The sequence below is a fragment of the Oncorhynchus kisutch genome, unplaced genomic scaffold (genome assembly GCF_002021735.2).
Source record: "Oncorhynchus kisutch isolate 150728-3 unplaced genomic scaffold, Okis_V2 scaffold861, whole genome shotgun sequence".
Taxonomy (NCBI): domain Eukaryota; kingdom Metazoa; phylum Chordata; class Actinopteri; order Salmoniformes; family Salmonidae; genus Oncorhynchus; species Oncorhynchus kisutch.
The window spans coordinates 72,501-91,269 of NW_022262806.1; the positions used below are offsets into that span (position 1 = coordinate 72,501).

General features: G+C 54.5%; 1 pseudogene across 1 annotated transcript in view; it reads left to right on the top strand.

The window, feature by feature from the left end:
• Positions 1 to 18,769, top strand: part of LOC109884995 (fibrillin-1-like) — a 68,158-nt pseudogene that overhangs the window by 15,178 nt on the left and 34,211 nt on the right. Inside the window, exon 5 of the transcript XR_004207768.1 lies at positions 16,115 to 16,398. The product of XR_004207768.1 is annotated as a fibrillin-1-like (transcript). The remainder of the gene's footprint in view (positions 1 to 16,114; positions 16,399 to 18,769) is intronic.

Below are 18,769 nucleotides of genomic sequence, written 5' to 3' on the forward strand. Positions count from 1 at the left end.
GAGTAACCCCCCCCCCCCTTACCCATCCAGAGGATTAGGTTAATTGGGTTAAATGAGGGTTGGGTGTCAGGGTACCTCCTGGGTAAAGAATGCCAGCAGACAGTCACCGCGGCGGCTGTCAGAGAAAGGAACACGGGTCAGTGGCAGCACCACGTGGGAGAGCAGCTCATTTCTGGTAACACAGCAATGGTACAGCCCTGACCCAGACCCAACAACATTATGGTCCAGTTCTGACCCAGACCCAACAACATTATGGTCCAGTTCTGACCCAGACCCAACAACATTATGGTCCAGTTCTGACCCAGACCCAACAACATTATGGTCCAGCCCTGACCCAGACCCAACAACATTATGGTCCAGTTCTGACCCAGAACAACATTATGGTCCAGTTCTGACCCAGAACAACATTATGGTCCAGCCCTGACCCAACAACATTATGGTCCAGCCCTGACCCTGATCCAACAACATTATGGTCAAGCCCTGACCCAACAACATTATGGTCCAGCCCTGACCCAACAACATTATGGTCCAGCCCTGACCCAACAACATTATGGTCCAGCCCTGACCCAGACCCAACAACATTATGGTCCAGCCCTGACCCAGACCCAACAACATTATGGTACAGCCCTGACCCAGACCCAACAACATTATGGTCCAGTTCTGACCCAGAACAACATTATGGTCCAGCCCTGACCCAACAACATTATGGTCCAGCCCTGACCCAGACCCAACAACATTATGGTCCAGCCCTAACCCAACAACATTATGGTCCAGCCCTGACCCAACAACATTATGGTCCATCCCTGACCCAACAACATTATGGTCAAGCCCTGACCCAACAACATTATGGTCCAGCCCTGACCCAACAACATTATGGTCCAGCCCTGACCCAACAACATTATGGTCCAGCCCTGACCCAACAACATTATGGTCCAGCCCTGACCCAACAACATTATGGTCCAGCCCTGACCCAACAGCATTATGGTCCAGCCCCGACCCAACAACATTATGGTCCAGCCCTGACCCTGACCCAACAACATTATGGTCCAGCCCTGACCCAACAACATTATGGTCCAGCCCTGACCCTGACCCAACAACATTATGGTCCAGCCCTGACCCAACAACATTATGGTCCAGCCCCGACCCAACAACATTATGGTCCAGCCCTGACCCAACAACATTATGGTCCAGCCCTGACCCAACAACATTATGGTCAAGCCCTGACCCAACAACATTATGGTCCAGCCCTGACCCAACAACATTATGGTCCAGCCCTGACCCAACAACATTATGGTCCAGCCCTGACCCAGACCCAACAACATTATGGTCCAGCCCTGACCCAGACCCAACAACATTATGGTCCAGCCCTGACCCTGACCCAACAACATTATGGTACAGCCCTGACCCAGACCCAACAACATTATGGTCCAGTTCTGACCCAGAACAACATTATGGTCCAGTTCTGACCCAGAACAACATTATGGTCCAGCCCTGACCCAGACCCAACAACATTATGGTCCAGCCCTGACCCAACAACATTATGGTCAAGCCCTGACCCAACAACATTATGTTCCAGCCCTGACCCAACAACATTATGGTCCAGGCCTGATGGTCCAGTGAAGAGACTATAGATGACTGTTATCAAGCTGGACAGAGTGAGGAGACTATAGATGACTGTTATCAAGGCTGAGGCCTGAGGACAGGAGCTGAGACCTGATCAAGCTGGACAGAGTAAAGAGACTATAGATGACTGTTATCAAGGCTGAGGCCTGAGGACAGGAGCTGAGACCTGAGGACAGGGGCTGAGGCCTGAGGACCGAGGCTGAGGCCTGAGGACAGAGGCTGAGGCCTGAGGACAGAGGCTGAGGCCTGAGGACAGGGGCTGAGGCCTGAGGACAGAGGCTGAGGCCTGATCAAGCTGGACAGAGTGAAGAGACTATAGATGACTGTTATCAAACTGGACAGAGTGAAGAGACTATAGATGACTGTTATCAAGGCTGAGGCCTGAGGACAGGAGCTGAGGCCTGAGGACAGGAGCTGAGGCCTGAGGACAGGGGCTGAGGCCTGAGGACAGGGGCTGAGGCCTGAGGACAGGAGCTGAGACCTGAGGACAGGGGCTGAGACCTGAGGACAGGAGCTGAGGACAGAGGCTGAGGCCTGAGGACAGGGGCTGAGGCCTGAGGACAGAGGCTGAGGCCTGAGGACAGGGGCTGAGGCCTGAGGATAGGGGCTGAGGCCTGAGGATAGGGGCTGAGGCCTGAGGACAGGGGCTGAGGCCTGAGGACAGGGGCTGAGGCCTGAGGACAGAGGCTGAGGCCTGAGGACAGAGGCTGAGGCCTGAGGACAGGGGCTGAGGCCTGAGGATAGGGGCTGAGGCCTGAGGATAGGGCCTGAGGCCTGAGGACAGAGGCTGAGGCCTGAGGACAGAGGCTGAGGCCTGAGGACAGGAGCTGAGACCTGAGGACAGAGGCTGAGGCCTGAGGCTGAGGATAGAAGCTCAGACCTAAGGACAGGGTCTCTTTTTCTCTATTCTACCCTCTCTTCTCTCTCTCCTCGTCTGGCTGAGGGACGTAGCATAGCAGAGGCTGTACTCTGATTTACTACTCCCTGTGTGTGTGTGTGTGTGTGTGCATATGCATACAGAGCAAGGTTGGGATGGTAAGTGTTTGGAAGAGTGAGTGTGTGAGCTCAGACATACACAACCCCAAGAGAACTCTAAACAAGAAGATCTCACGTACTGGGACGATCTCCACCCTGCTCTAACGCACTGGGACGATCTGCTCTCACGCACTGGGACGATCTCCACCCTGCTCTCACGCACTGGGACGATCTCCACCCTGCTCTAACGCACTGGGACGATCTCCACCCTGCTCTAACGCACTGGGACGATCTGCTCTCACGCACTGGGACGATCTCCACCCTGCTCTAATGCACTGGGACGATCTCCACCCAGCTCTAACGTACTGGGACGATCTCCACCCTGCTCTAACGCACTGGGACGATCTGCTCTCACGCACTGGGACGATCTCCACCCTGCTCTAACGTACTGGGACGATCTCCACCCTGCTCTAACGCACTGGGACGATCTGCTCTCACGCACTGGGACGATCTCCACCCTGCTCTCACTCACTGGGACGATCTCCACCCTGCTCTAACGCACTGGGACGATCTGCTCTCACGCACTGGGACGATCTCCACCCTGCTCTCACTCACTGGGACGATCTCCACCCTGCTCTAACGCACTGGGACGATCTGCTCTCATGCACTGGGACTATCTCCACCCTGCTCTAATGCACTGGGACGATCTACACACTGCTCTCACTCACTGAGACGATCTCCACCCTGCTCTCACTCACTGGGACGATCTCCACCCTGCTCTCACTCACTGATACGATCTCCACCCTGCTCTCACTCACTGGGACGATCTCCACCCTGCTCTCACTCACTGAGACAATCTCCACCCTGCTCTCATGCACTGGGACAATCTCCACCCTGCTCTCACTCACTGATACGATCTCCACCCTGCTCTCACTCACTGGGACGATCTCCACCCTGCTCTAATGCACTGGGACGATCTCCACCCTGCTCTAACGCACTGGGACGATCTGCTCTCACGCACTGGGACGATCTCCACCCTGCTCTCACGCACTGGGACGATCTCCACCCTGCTCTAACGCACTGGGACGATCTCCAACCTGCTCTAATGCACTGGGACGATCTCCACCCTGCTCTAACGCACTGGGACGATCTCCACCCTGCTCTCATGCACTGGGACGATCTACACCCTGCTCTCACTCACTGAGACGATCTCCACCCTGCTCTCACTCACTGGGACGATCTCCACCCTGCTCTCACTCACTGGGACGATCTCCACCCTGCTCTAACGCACTGGGATGATCTGCTCTCACGCACTGGGACGATCTCCACCCTGCTCTCACGCACTGGGACGATCTCCACCCTGCTCTCACTCACTGAGACGATCTCCACCCTGCTCTCACTCACTGGGACGAGCTCCACCCTGCTCTCATGCACTGGGACTATCTCCACCCTGCTCTAATGCACTGGGACGATCTACACCCTGCTCTCACTCACTGAGACGATCTCCACCCTGCTCTCACTCACTGGGATGATCTCCACCCTGCTCTCACTCACTGATACGATCTCCACCCTGCTCTCACTCACTGGGACGATCTCCACCCTGCTCTCACTCACTGAGACAATCTCCACCCTGCTCTCATGCACTGGGACAATCTCCACCCTGCTCTCACTCACTGATACGATCTCCACCCTGCTCTCACTCACTGGGACGATCTCCACCCTGCTCTCACTCACTGAGACAATCTCCACCCTGCTCTCATGCACTGGGACAATCTCCACCCTGCTCTCACTCACTGATACGATCTCCACCCTGCTCTCACTCACTGAGACGATCTCCACCCTGCTCTCATGCACTGAGACAATCTCCACCCTGCTCTCATGCACTGGGACAATCTCCACCCTGCTCTCACTCACTGAGACGATCTCCACCCTGCTCTCACTCACTGAGACGATCTCCACCCTGCTCTCATGCACTGAGACGATCTCCACCCTGCTCTCACTCACTGGGACAATCTCCACCCTGCTCTCACTCACTGAGACGATCTCAACCCTGCTCTCATGCACTGGGACGATCTCCACCCTGCTCTCATGCACTGAGACGATCTCCACCCTGCTCTCACTCACTGGGACAATCTCCACCCTGCTCTCACTCACTGAGACGATCTCCACCCTGCTCTCATGCACTGGGACGATCTCCACCCTGCTCTCACTCACTGGGACGATCTCCACCCTGCTCTAACGCACTGGGATGATCTGCTCTCACGCACTGGGACGATCTCCACCCTGCTCTCACGCACTGGGACGATCTCCACCCTGCTCTCACTCACTGAGACGATCTCCACCCTGCTCTCACTCACTGGGACGAGCTCCACCCTGCTCTCATGCACTGGGACTATCTCCACCCTGCTCTAATGCACTGGGACGATCTACACCCTGCTCTCACTCACTGAGACGATCTCCACCCTGCTCTCACTCACTGGGATGATCTCCACCCTGCTCTCACTCACTGATACGATCTCCACCCTGCTCTCACTCACTGGGACGATCTCCACCCTGCTCTCACTCACTGAGACAATCTCCACCCTGCTCTCATGCACTGGGACAATCTCCACCCTGCTCTCACTCACTGATACGATCTCCACCCTGCTCTCACTCACTGGGACGATCTCCACCCTGCTCTCACTCACTGAGACAATCTCCACCCTGCTCTCATGCACTGGGACAATCTCCACCCTGCTCTCACTCACTGATACGATCTCCACCCTGCTCTCACTCACTGAGACGATCTCCACCCTGCTCTCATGCACTGAGACAATCTCCACCCCGCTCTCATGCACTGGGACAATCTCCACCCTGCTCTCACTCACTGAGACGATCTCCACCCTGCTCTCACTCACTGAGACGATCTCCACCCTGCTCTCATGCACTGAGACGATCTCCACCCTGCTCTCACTCACTGGGACAATCTCCACCCTGCTCTCACTCACTGAGACGATCTCCACCCTGCTCTCATGCACTGGGACGATCTCCACCCTGCTCTCATGCACTGAGACGATCTCCACCCTGCTCTCACTCACTGTGACAATCTCCACCCTGCTCTCACTCACTGAGACGATCTCCACCCTGCTCTCATGCACTGGGACGATCTCCACCCTGCTCTCATGCACTGGGACGATCTCCACCCTGCTCTCACGTACTGGGACGATCTCCACCCTGCTCTCACTCACTGAGACGATCTCCACCCTGCTCTCACTCACTGGGACGAGCTCCACCCTGCTCTCATGCACTGGGACGATCTACACTCTGCTCTCACTCACTGAGACGATCTCCACCCTGCTCTCACTCACTGGGACGATCTCCACCCTGCTCTCACTCACTGATACGATCTCCACCATGCTCTCACTCACTGGGACGATCTCCACCCTGCTCTCACTCACTGAGACAATCTCCACCCTGCTCTCATGCACTGGGACAATCTCCACCCTGCTCTCACTCACTGGGATGATCTCCACCCTGCTCTCACTCACTGGGACGATCTCCACCCTGCTCTAACGCACTGGGATGATCTGCTCTCACGCACTGGGACGATCTCCACCCTGCTCTCACGCACTGGGACGATCTCCACCCTGCTCTCACTCACTGAGACGATCTCCACCCTGCTCTCACTCACTGGGACGAGCTCCACCCTGCTCTCATGCACTGGGACTATCTCCACCCTGCTCTAATGCACTGGGACGATCTACACCCTGCTCTCACTCACTGAGACGATCTCCACCCTGCTCTCACTCACTGGGACGATCTCCACCCTGCTCTCACTCACTGATACGATCTCCACCCTGCTCTCACTCACTGAGACGATCTCCACCCTGCTCTCACTCACTGAGACGATCTCCACCCTGCTCTCATGCACTGAGACGATCTCCACCCTGCTCTCACTCACTGGGACAATCTCCACCCTGCTCTCACTCACTGAGACGATCTCCACCCTGCTCTCATGCACTGGGACGATCTCCACCCTGCTCTCATGCACTGAGACGATCTCCACCCTGCTCTCACTCACTGGGACAATCTCCACCCTGCTCTCACTCACTGAGACGATCTCCACCCTGCTCTCATGCACTGGGACGATCTCCACCCTGCTCTCATGCACTGGGACGATCTCCACCCTGCTCTCACGTACTGGGACGATCTCCACCCTGCTCTCACTCACTGAGACGATCTCCACCCTGCTCTCACTCACTGGGACGAGCTCCACCCTGCTCTCATGCACTGGGACGATCTACACTCTGCTCTCACTCACTGAGACGATCTCCACCCTGCTCTCACTCACTGGGACGATCTCCACCCTGCTCTCACTCACTGATACGATCTCCACCATGCTCTCACTCACTGGGACGATCTCCACCCTGCTCTCACTCACTGAGACAATCTCCACCCTGCTCTCATGCACTGGGACAATCTCCACCCTGCTCTCACTCACTGGGATGATCTCCACCCTGCTCTCACTCACTGGGACGATCTCCACCCTGCTCTAACGCACTGGGATGATCTGCTCTCACGCACTGGGACGATCTCCACCCTGCTCTCACGCACTGGGACGATCTCCACCCTGCTCTCACTCACTGAGACGATCTCCACCCTGCTCTCACTCACTGGGACGAGCTCCACCCTGCTCTCATGCACTGGGACTATCTCCACCCTGCTCTAATGCACTGGGACGATCTACACCCTGCTCTCACTCACTGAGACGATCTCCACCCTGCTCTCACTCACTGGGACGATCTCCACCCTGCTCTCACTCACTGATACGATCTCCACCCTGCTCTCACTCACTGGGACGATCTCCACCCTGCTCTCACTCACTGAGACAATCTCCACCCTGCTCTCATGCACTGGGACAATCTCCACCCTGCTCTCACTCACTGATACGATCTCCACCCTGCTCTCACTCACTGGGACGATCTCCACCCTGCTCTCACTCACTGAGACAATCTCCACCCTGCTCTCATGCACTGGGACAATCTCCACCCTGCTCTCACTCACTGAGACGATCTCCACCCTGCTCTCACTCACTGAGACGATCTCCACCCTGCTCTCATGCACTGAGACAATCTCCACCCTGCTCTCATGCACTGGGACAATCTCCACCCTGCTCTCACTCACTGAGACGATCTCCACCCTGCTCTCACTCACTGAGACGATCTCCACCCTGCTCTCATGCACTGAGACGATCTCCACCCTGCTCTCACTCACTGGGACAATCTCCACCCTGCTCTCACTCACTGAGACGATCTCCACCCTGCTCTCATGCACTGGGACGATCTCCACCCTGCTCTCATGCACTGAGACGATCTCCACCCTGCTCTCACTCACTGGGACAATCTCCACCCTGCTCTCACTCACTGAGACGATCTCCACCCTGCTCTCATGCACTGGGACGATCTCCACCCTGCTCTCATGCACTGGGACGATCTCCACCCTGCTCTCACGCACTGGGACGATCTCCACCCTGCTCTCACTCACTGAGACGATCTCCACCCTGCTCTAATGCACTGGGACGATCTACACCCTGCTCTCACTCACTGAGACGATCTCCACCCTGCTCTCACTCACTGGGACGATCTCCACCCTGCTCTCACTCACTGATACGATCTCCACCCTGCTCTCACTCACTGAGACGATCTCCACCCTGCTCTCACTCACTGAGACGATCTCCACCCTGCTCTCATGCACTGAGACGATCTCCACCCTGCTCTCACTCACTGGGACAATCTCCACCCTGCTCTCACTCACTGAGACGATCTCCACCCTGCTCTCATGCACTGGGACGATCTCCACCCTGCTCTCATGCACTGAGACGATCTCCACCCTGCTCTCACTCACTGGGACAATCTCCACCCTGCTCTCACTCACTGAGACGATCTCCACCCTGCTCTCATGCACTGGGACGATCTCCACCCTGCTCTCATGCACTGGGACGATCTCCACCCTGCTCTCACGTACTGGGACGATCTCCACCCTGCTCTCACTCACTGAGACGATCTCCACCCTGCTCTCACTCACTGGGACGAGCTCCACCCTGCTCTCATGCACTGGGACGATCTACACTCTGCTCTCACTCACTGAGACGATCTCCACCCTGCTCTCACTCACTGGGACGATCTCCACCCTGCTCTCACTCACTGATACGATCTCCACCATGCTCTCACTCACTGGGACGATCTCCACCCTGCTCTCACTCACTGAGACGATCTCCACCCTGCTCTCACTCACTGGGACGAGCTCCACCCTGCTCTCATGCACTGGGACGATCTACACTCTGCTCTCACTCACTGAGACGATCTCCACCCTGCTCTCACTCACTGGGACGATCTCCACCCTGCTCTCACTCACTGATACGATCTCCACCATGCTCTCACTCACTGGGACGATCTCCACCCTGCTCTCACTCACTGAGACAATCTCCACCCTGTTCTCATGCACTGGGACAATCTCCACCCTGCTCTCACTCACTGGGATGATCTCCACCCTGCTCTCACTCACTGGGACGATCTCCACCCTGCTCTAACGCACTGGGATGATCTGCTCTCACGCACTGGGACGATCTCCACCCTGCTCTCACGCACTGGGACGATCTCCACCCTGCTCTCACTCACTGAGACGATCTCCACCCTGCTCTCACTCACTGGGACGAGCTCCACCCTGCTCTCATGCACTGGGACTATCTCCACCCTGCTCTAATGCACTGGGACGATCTACACCCTGCTCTCACTCACTGAGACGATCTCCACCCTGCTCTCACTCACTGGGACGATCTCCACCCTGCTCTCACTCACTGATACGATCTCCACCCTGCTCTCACTCACTGGGACGATCTCCACCCTGCTCTCACTCACTGAGACAATCTCCACCCTGCTCTCATGCACTGGGACAATCTCCACCCTGCTCTCACTCACTGATACGATCTCCACCCTGCTCTCACTCACTGGGACGATCTCCACCCTGCTCTCACTCACTGAGACAATCTCCACCCTGCTCTCATGCACTGGGACAATCTCCACCCTGCTCTCACTCACTGAGACGATCTCCACCCTGCTCTCACTCACTGAGACGATCTCCACCCTGCTCTCACTCACTGGGACGATCTCCACCCTGCTCTCACTCACTGATACGATCTCCACCCTGCTCTCACTCACTGAGACGATCTCCACCCTGCTCTCACTCACTGAGACGATCTCCACCCTGCTCTCATGCACTGAGACGATCTCCACCCTGCTCTCACTCACTGGGACAATCTCCACCCTGCTCTCACTCACTGAGACGATCTCCACCCTGCTCTCATGCACTGGGACGATCTCCACCCTGCTCTCATGCACTGAGACGATCTCCACCCTGCTCTCACTCACTGGGACAATCTCCACCCTGCTCTCACTCACTGAGACGATCTCCACCCTGCTCTCATGCACTGGGACGATCTCCACCCTGCTCTCATGCACTGGGACGATCTCCACCCTGCTCTCACGTACTGGGACGATCTCCACCCTGCTCTCACTCACTGAGACGATCTCCACCCTGCTCTCACTCACTGGGACGAGCTCCACCCTGCTCTCATGCACTGGGACGATCTACACTCTGCTCTCACTCACTGAGACGATCTCCACCCTGCTCTCACTCACTGGGACGATCTCCACCCTGCTCTCACTCACTGATACGATCTCCACCATGCTCTCACTCACTGGGACGATCTCCACCCTGCTCTCACTCACTGAGACGATCTCCACCCTGCTCTCACTCACTGGGACGAGCTCCACCCTGCTCTCATGCACTGGGACGATCTACACTCTGCTCTCACTCACTGAGACGATCTCCACCCTGCTCTCACTCACTGGGACGATCTCCACCCTGCTCTCACTCACTGATACGATCTCCACCATGCTCTCACTCACTGGGACGATCTCCACCCTGCTCTCACTCACTGAGACAATCTCCACCCTGTTCTCATGCACTGGGACAATCTCCACCCTGCTCTCACTCACTGGGATGATCTCCACCCTGCTCTCACTCACTGGGACGATCTCCACCCTGCTCTAACGCACTGGGATGATCTGCTCTCACGCACTGGGACGATCTCCACCCTGCTCTCACGCACTGGGACGATCTCCACCCTGCTCTCACTCACTGAGACGATCTCCACCCTGCTCTCACTCACTGGGACGAGCTCCACCCTGCTCTCATGCACTGGGACTATCTCCACCCTGCTCTAATGCACTGGGACGATCTACACCCTGCTCTCACTCACTGAGACGATCTCCACCCTGCTCTCACTCACTGGGACGATCTCCACCCTGCTCTCACTCACTGATACGATCTCCACCCTGCTCTCACTCACTGGGACGATCTCCACCCTGCTCTCACTCACTGAGACAATCTCCACCCTGCTCTCATGCACTGGGACAATCTCCACCCTGCTCTCACTCACTGATACGATCTCCACCCTGCTCTCACTCACTGGGACGATCTCCACCCTGCTCTCACTCACTGAGACAATCTCCACCCTGCTCTCATGCACTGGGACAATCTCCACCCTGCTCTCACTCACTGAGACGATCTCCACCCTGCTCTCATGCACTGAGACGATCTCCACCCTGCTCTCACTCACTGGGACAATCTCCACCCTGCTCTCACTCACTGAGACGATCTCCACCCTGCTCTCATGCACTGGGACGATCTCCACCCTGCTCTCATGCACTGAGACGATCTCCACCCTGCTCTCACTCACTGGGACAATCTCCACCCTGCTCTCACTCACTGAGACGATCTCCACCCTGCTCTCATGCACTGGGACGATCTCCACCCTGCTCTCATGCACTGGGACGATCTCCACCCTGCTCTCACGCACTGGGACGATCTCCACCCTGCTCTCACTCACTGAGACGATCTCCACCCTGCTCTAATGCACTGGGACGATCTACACCCTGCTCTCACTCACTGAGACGATCTCCACCCTGCTCTCACTCACTGGGACGATCTCCACCCTGCTCTCACTCACTGATACGATCTCCACCCTGCTCTCACTCACTGAGACGATCTCCACCCTGCTCTCACTCACTGAGACGATCTCCACCCTGCTCTCATGCACTGAGACGATCTCCACCCTGCTCTCACTCACTGGGACAATCTCCACCCTGCTCTCACTCACTGAGACGATCTCCACCCTGCTCTCATGCACTGGGACGATCTCCACCCTGCTCTCATGCACTGAGACGATCTCCACCCTGCTCTCACTCACTGGGACAATCTCCACCCTGCTCTCACTCACTGAGACGATCTCCACCCTGCTCTCATGCACTGGGACGATCTCCACCCTGCTCTCATGCACTGGGACGATCTCCACCCTGCTCTCACGTACTGGGACGATCTCCACCCTGCTCTCACTCACTGAGACGATCTCCACCCTGCTCTCACTCACTGGGACGAGCTCCACCCTGCTCTCATGCACTGGGACGATCTACACTCTGCTCTCACTCACTGAGACGATCTCCACCCTGCTCTCACTCACTGGGACGATCTCCACCCTGCTCTCACTCACTGATACGATCTCCACCATGCTCTCACTCACTGGGACGATCTCCACCCTGCTCTCACTCACTGAGACAATCTCCACCCTGCTCTCATGCACTGGGACAATCTCCACCCTGCTCTCACTCACTGGGATGATCTCCACCCTGCTCTCACTCACTGGGACGATCTCCACCCTGCTCTAACGCACTGGGATGATCTGCTCTCACGCACTGGGACGATCTCCACCCTGCTCTCACGCACTGGGACGATCTCCACCCTGCTCTCACTCACTGAGACGATCTCCACCCTGCTCTCACTCACTGGGACGAGCTCCACCCTGCTCTCATGCACTGGGACTATCTCCACCCTGCTCTAATGCACTGGGACGATCTACACCCTGCTCTCACTCACTGAGACGATCTCCACCCTGCTCTCACTCACTGGGACGATCTCCACCCTGCTCTCACTCACTGATACGATCTCCACCCTGCTCTCACTCACTGGGACGATCTCCACCCTGCTCTCACTCACTGAGACAATCTCCACCCTGCTCTCATGCACTGGGACAATCTCCACCCTGCTCTCACTCACTGATACGATCTCCACCCTGCTCTCACTCACTGGGACGATCTCCACCCTGCTCTCACTCACTGAGACAATCTCCACCCTGCTCTCATGCACTGGGACAATCTCCACCCTGCTCTCACTCACTGAGACGATCTCCACCCTGCTCTCACTCACTGAGACGATCTCCACCCTGCTCTCATGCACTGAGACAATCTCCACCCTGCTCTCATGCACTGGGACAATCTCCACCCTGCTCTCACTCACTGAGACGATCTCCACCCTGCTCTCACTCACTGAGACGATCTCCACCCTGCTCTCATGCACTGAGACGATCTCCACCCTGCTCTCACTCACTGGGACAATCTCCACCCTGCTCTCACTCACTGAGACGATCTCCACCCTGCTCTCATGCACTGGGACGATCTCCACCCTGCTCTCATGCACTGAGACGATCTCCACCCTGCTCTCACTCACTGGGACAATCTCCACCCTGCTCTCACTCACTGAGACGATCTCCACCCTGCTCTCATGCACTGGGACGATCTCCACCCTGCTCTCATGCACTGGGACGATCTCCACCCTGCTCTCACGCACTGGGACGATCTCCACCCTGCTCTCACTCACTGAGACGATCTCCACCCTGCTCTCACTCACTGGGACGAGCTCCACCCTGCTCTCATGCACTGGGACGATCTACACCCTGCTCTCACTCACTGAGACGATCTCCACCCTGCTCTCACTCACTGATACGATCTCCACCCTGCTCTCACTCACTGATACGATCTCCACCATGCTCTCACTCACTGGGACGATCTCCACCCTGCTCTCACTCACTGAGACAATCTCCACCCTGCTCTCATGCACTGGGACAATCTCCACCCTGCTCTCACTCACTGATACGATCTCCACCCTGCTCTCACTCACTGGGACGATCTCCACCCTGCTCTCACTCACTGAGACAATCTCCACCCTGCTCTCATGCACTGGGACAATCTCCACCCTGCTCTCACTCACTGAGACGATCTCCACCCTGCTCTCACTCACTGAGACGATCTCCACCCTGCTCTCATGCACTGAGACAATCTCCACCCTGCTCTCATGCACTGAGACGATCTCCACCCTGCTCTCACTCACTGGGACAATCTCCACCCTGCTCTCACTCACTGAGACGATCTCCACCCTGCTCTCATGCACTGGGACGATCTCCACCCTGCTCTCATGCACTGGGACGATCTCCACCCTGCTCTCACGCACTGGGACGATCTCCACCCTGCTCTCACTCACTGAGACGATCTCCACCCTGCTCTCACTCACTGGGACGAGCTCCACCCTGCTCTCACGCACTGGGACGATCTACACCCTGCTCTCACTCACTGAGACGATCTCCACCCTGCTCTCACTCACTGGGACGATCTCCACCCTGCTCTCACTCACTGATACGATCTCCACCATGCTCTCACTCACTGGGACGATCTCCACCCTGCTCTCACTCACTGAGACAATCTCCACCCTGCTCTCATGCACTGGGACAATCTCCACCCTGCCCTCACTCACTGATACGATCTCCACCCTGCTCTCACTCACTGGGACGATCTCCACCCTGCTCTCACTCACTGAGACAATCTCCACCCTGCTCTCATGCACTGGGACAATCTCCACCCTGCTCTCACTCACTGAGACGATCTCCACCCTGCTCTCACTCACTGAGACGATCTCCACCCTGCTCTCATGCACTGAGACAATCTCCACCCTGCTCTCATGCACTGAGACGATCTCCACCCTGCTCTCACTCACTGGGACAATCTCCACCCTGCTCTCACTCACTGAGACGATCTCCACCCTGCTCTCATGCACTGGGACGATCTCCACCCTGCTCTCATGCACTGGGACGATCTCCACCCTGCTCTCACGCACTGGGACGATCTCCACCCTGCTCTCACTCACTGAGACGATCTCCACCCTGCTCTCACTCACTGAGACGATCTCCACCCTGCTCTCACTCACTGGGACGATCTCCACCCTGCTCTCACTCACTGAGACAATCTCCACCCTGTTCTCACTCACTGAGACAATCTCCACCCTGCTCTCATGCACTGGGACAATCTCCACCCTGCTCTCACTCACTGATACGATCTCCACCCTGCTCTCACTCACTGGGATGATCTCCACCCTGCTCTCACTCACTGAGACGATCTCCATCCTGCTCTCATGCACTGGGACGATCTCCACCCTGCTCTCATGCACTGAGACGATCTCCACCCTGCTCTCACTCACTGGGACAATCTCCACCCTGCTCTCACTCACTGAGACGATCTCCACCCTGCTCTCATGCACTGGGACGATCTCCACCCTGCTCTCATGCACTGGGACGATCTCCACCCTGCTCTCACGCACTGGGACGATCTCCACCCTGCTCTCACTCACTGAGACGATCTCCACCCTGCTCTCACTCACTGGGACGAGCTCCACCCTGCTCTCATGCACTGGGACTATCTCCATGTGGGTGGATGAGTATGTGGGGATGTGTGAGCGTGTGTGTTTGTTTTTGGTTTTACTAACCTTATGGGGACCAGAAGTCCTAAGGTTAGGGTTAGGGTTAGGGTTTGGGCTAAAATTAGGGATAGGGTTAGGGGTAAGGGTTAGGGTTAGGGTTAGGCATAGGGTTAGGGGTTTGGTTTAGGGTTAGGGTTAGAATTAGGGATAGGGTTAGGGGTTAGGTTTTAGGGTTAGAGTTTGGGGTTAGAGATTAGGTTTAGGGTTAGAGTTTGGGGTTAGGGATTAGGTTTAGGGTTAGGGTAAGAATTAGGGATAGGGTTAGGGGTAAGGGTTAGGGTTTAGGTTTAGGATTAGGGTTAGAATTAGGGATAGGGTTAGGGGTTAGGGATTAGGGTTAGAGATTGGGGTTAGGGTTAGGGATTAGGGTAAGGGTAAGAATTAGGGATAGGGTTAGGGGTTAGGTTTAGGGTTAGAGTTTGGGGTTAGGGTTAGGGATTAGGGTAAGGGTAAGAATTAGGGATAGGGTTAGGGGTTAGGTTTAGGGTTAGAGTTTGGGGTTAGGGTTAGGGATTAGGTTTAGGGTTAGGGTAAGAATTAGGGTTAGGGTTAGGGGTAAGGGTTAGGGATTAGGGTAAGGGTAAGAATTAGGGATAGGGTTAGGGGTTAGGTTTAGGATTAGAGTTTGGGGTTAGGGTTAGGGGTTAGGGTTAGAATTAGGGATAGGGTTAGGGGTTAGGTTTAGGGTTAGAGTTTGGGGTTAGAGTTAGGTTAAGTGTTAGGGTTAGTAAAAACAGGGTTTTGATTGGGAATACATTGTTTGGTCTCCACAAGGATAGTAAAGTAAACATATGTGTGTATACTGTGTTGCTAACAGTGTGTTCTGTGTGTGTAGATGTGGATGAGTGCCAGGCCATCCCAGGTCTGTGTCAGGGTGGGAACTGTATCAACACTGTGGGATCCTTCCAGTGTAAATGTCCTGCTGGACACAAGTTCAATGAGATCACACAGAAATGTGAAGGTAAGACCACACACACACACACACGCACGTACACACACACACACACATGCGCGCGCACACACACACACACAAGTCAGACTCAGACTCATACTTACATGTATATCAGAACATTTAAAGGTCATTTAAAGGTCATATTTTGTCAGAAGCAAATATTCAGTGTAAGAAGTCAACATAACTCAGTATAAGGAATATGTTTATTCAGCATACAGTTAGTGTTCACTCTGAACGTCCTCAGGGCTACTGTGTCACATACACTAGATACAATGTACTTCTTTCATTTCTCCCAGACTGGGATTTCAAATAACTGTTAGTTTGACATTTCCTAATTGTATCCGGTAAAAGCCAGAGTTGAAAGGCGTTTGGGATGAGTTGTGGTTGTTGCAGCGTCAGTCAGGATGTTATAATGATCAGTGTAGGGAAACAGACCACACACATCCCCTACATCACTACCTCCATACACTACTCTGACATTATCCCTCATTAAATCTCTACTTTCTCTAAGCCACTTCATTTCATTTGATTGAATTGAATCAGAGCAGACTTCATCTGGTTTAATGTACATTTAAAGGAGCAAATCAAATCAAATCAAATTTATTTATATAGCCCTTCGTACATCAGCTCATATCTCAAAGTGCTGTACAGAAACCCAGCCTAAAACCCCAAACAGCAAGCAATGCAGGTGTAGAAGCACGGTGGCTAGGAAAAACTCCCTAGAAAGGGCCAAAACCTAGGAAGAAACCTAGAGAGGAACCAGGCTATGTGGGGTGGCCAGTCCTCTTCTGGCTGTGCCGGGTGGAGATTATAACAGAACATGGCCAAGATGTTCAAATGTTCATAAATGACCAGCATGGTTGAATAATAATAAGGCAGAACAGTTGAAACTGGAGCAGCAGCACAGTCAGGTGGAAGTTGAAAACTGGAGCAGCAAGCATGGCCAGGTGGACTGGGGACAGCAAGGAGTCATCATGTCAGGTAGTCCTGGGGCATGGTCCTAGGGCTCAGGTCAGTTGAAACTGGAACAGCAGCATGGCCAGGTGGACTGGGGACAGCAAGGAGTCATCATGTCAGGTAGTCCTGGGGCATGGTCCTAGGGCTCAGGTCCTCCGAGAGAGAGAAAGAAAGAGAGAAGGAGAGAATTAGAGAACGCACACTTAGATTCACACAGGACAACCGAATAGGACAGGAGAAGTACTCCAGATATAACAAACTGACCCTAGCCCCCCCCGACACATAAACTACTGCAGCATAAATACTGGAGGCTGAGACAGGAGGGGGTCAGGATTGAAGCTACAGATCAAACTCTCTTCATGTAAGTGTGAGGACCTACCCTTGGTGAGGGCTGAATAGAGACACATTCATCTATGGGTCGTCCTAGCAGAGTGGTACAGATGCAGACACTTCATCTATGGTCGTCCTAGCAGAGTGGTACAGAATGCAGACACATTCATCTATGGTCGTCCTAGCAGAGTGGTACAGAATGCAAACACATTCATCTATGGTCGCCCTAGCATAGTGTATTATTTGAACCCAGGTGTGAGAGCATGGCCGTCCCTCTGTTTCAGTACTATTTGAAACCCAGGTGTGAGAGCATGGCCGTCCCTCTGTTTCAGTACTATTTGAACCCAGGTGTGAGAGCATGGCCGTCCCTCTGTTTCAGTACTATTTGAACCCAAGTGTGAGAGCATGGCCGTCCCCTCTGTTTCAGTACTATTTGAACCCAGGTGTGAGAGCATGGCCGTACCCTCTGTTTCAGTACTTTTTGAACACCCAGGTGTGAGAGCAATAGCCGTCCTCTGTGGAACACCAGAAAGAACGGAGGTTAGTATTATGACGGGTCGTGTTAAGAGACCTCTTCAGAATAAGAAAAAAAACGTGGCTCTGAGTGTTTTCCTTAGACTTACATGAATAAAGCCTTATTCTAGCAGATATTTAAAACTTGGGAATAATATTGGCCCATTAAACAAAGAAGACAGACAAGTTTAACAGGACTGATTCAGACCAGCAGCCAGAGCAGGGTTGCTTTCAGTGTTCTGCAGGGTTTGTGGTGGCTAAATTTGCTCAGGGTAAAGTATGCACGGTTTTATGCCCAGAAATAATGGCAGGAAAATGGCCTGTGTCAAAACCGTTTCAGATATATTTCTGAACTGCCATGGATGTGAAATACAGTCAGTGGTTAGCTGTCTGACAAACACTCCAATAGACACTACAATAAACACTCCAATAGTCCTGTGACACAGTTCGTCACATTGTCATCAACTAAAGCGTGTGAAGCCACGTTCTATAAACGCTGCAGTCCAGTCGACTTTAGTCTTGTCACAGTTCATTATCACCACAGTTGTTGTCTGTATGTCTACATGCAATTTGGTAATAATAACGATTTATGCCTCTCCTCTCCTCTCCTCTGACCTCTCGCTCTCCTCATCCTCTCCTCTCTCTCCTCGCCTCGTCCTCATCCTCTCTCGTCCTCTCTCTCCTCTCTCTCCTCTCCTCAATCCTCTCCTCTCCTCTCCTCTCCTCTCCTCTCCTCTC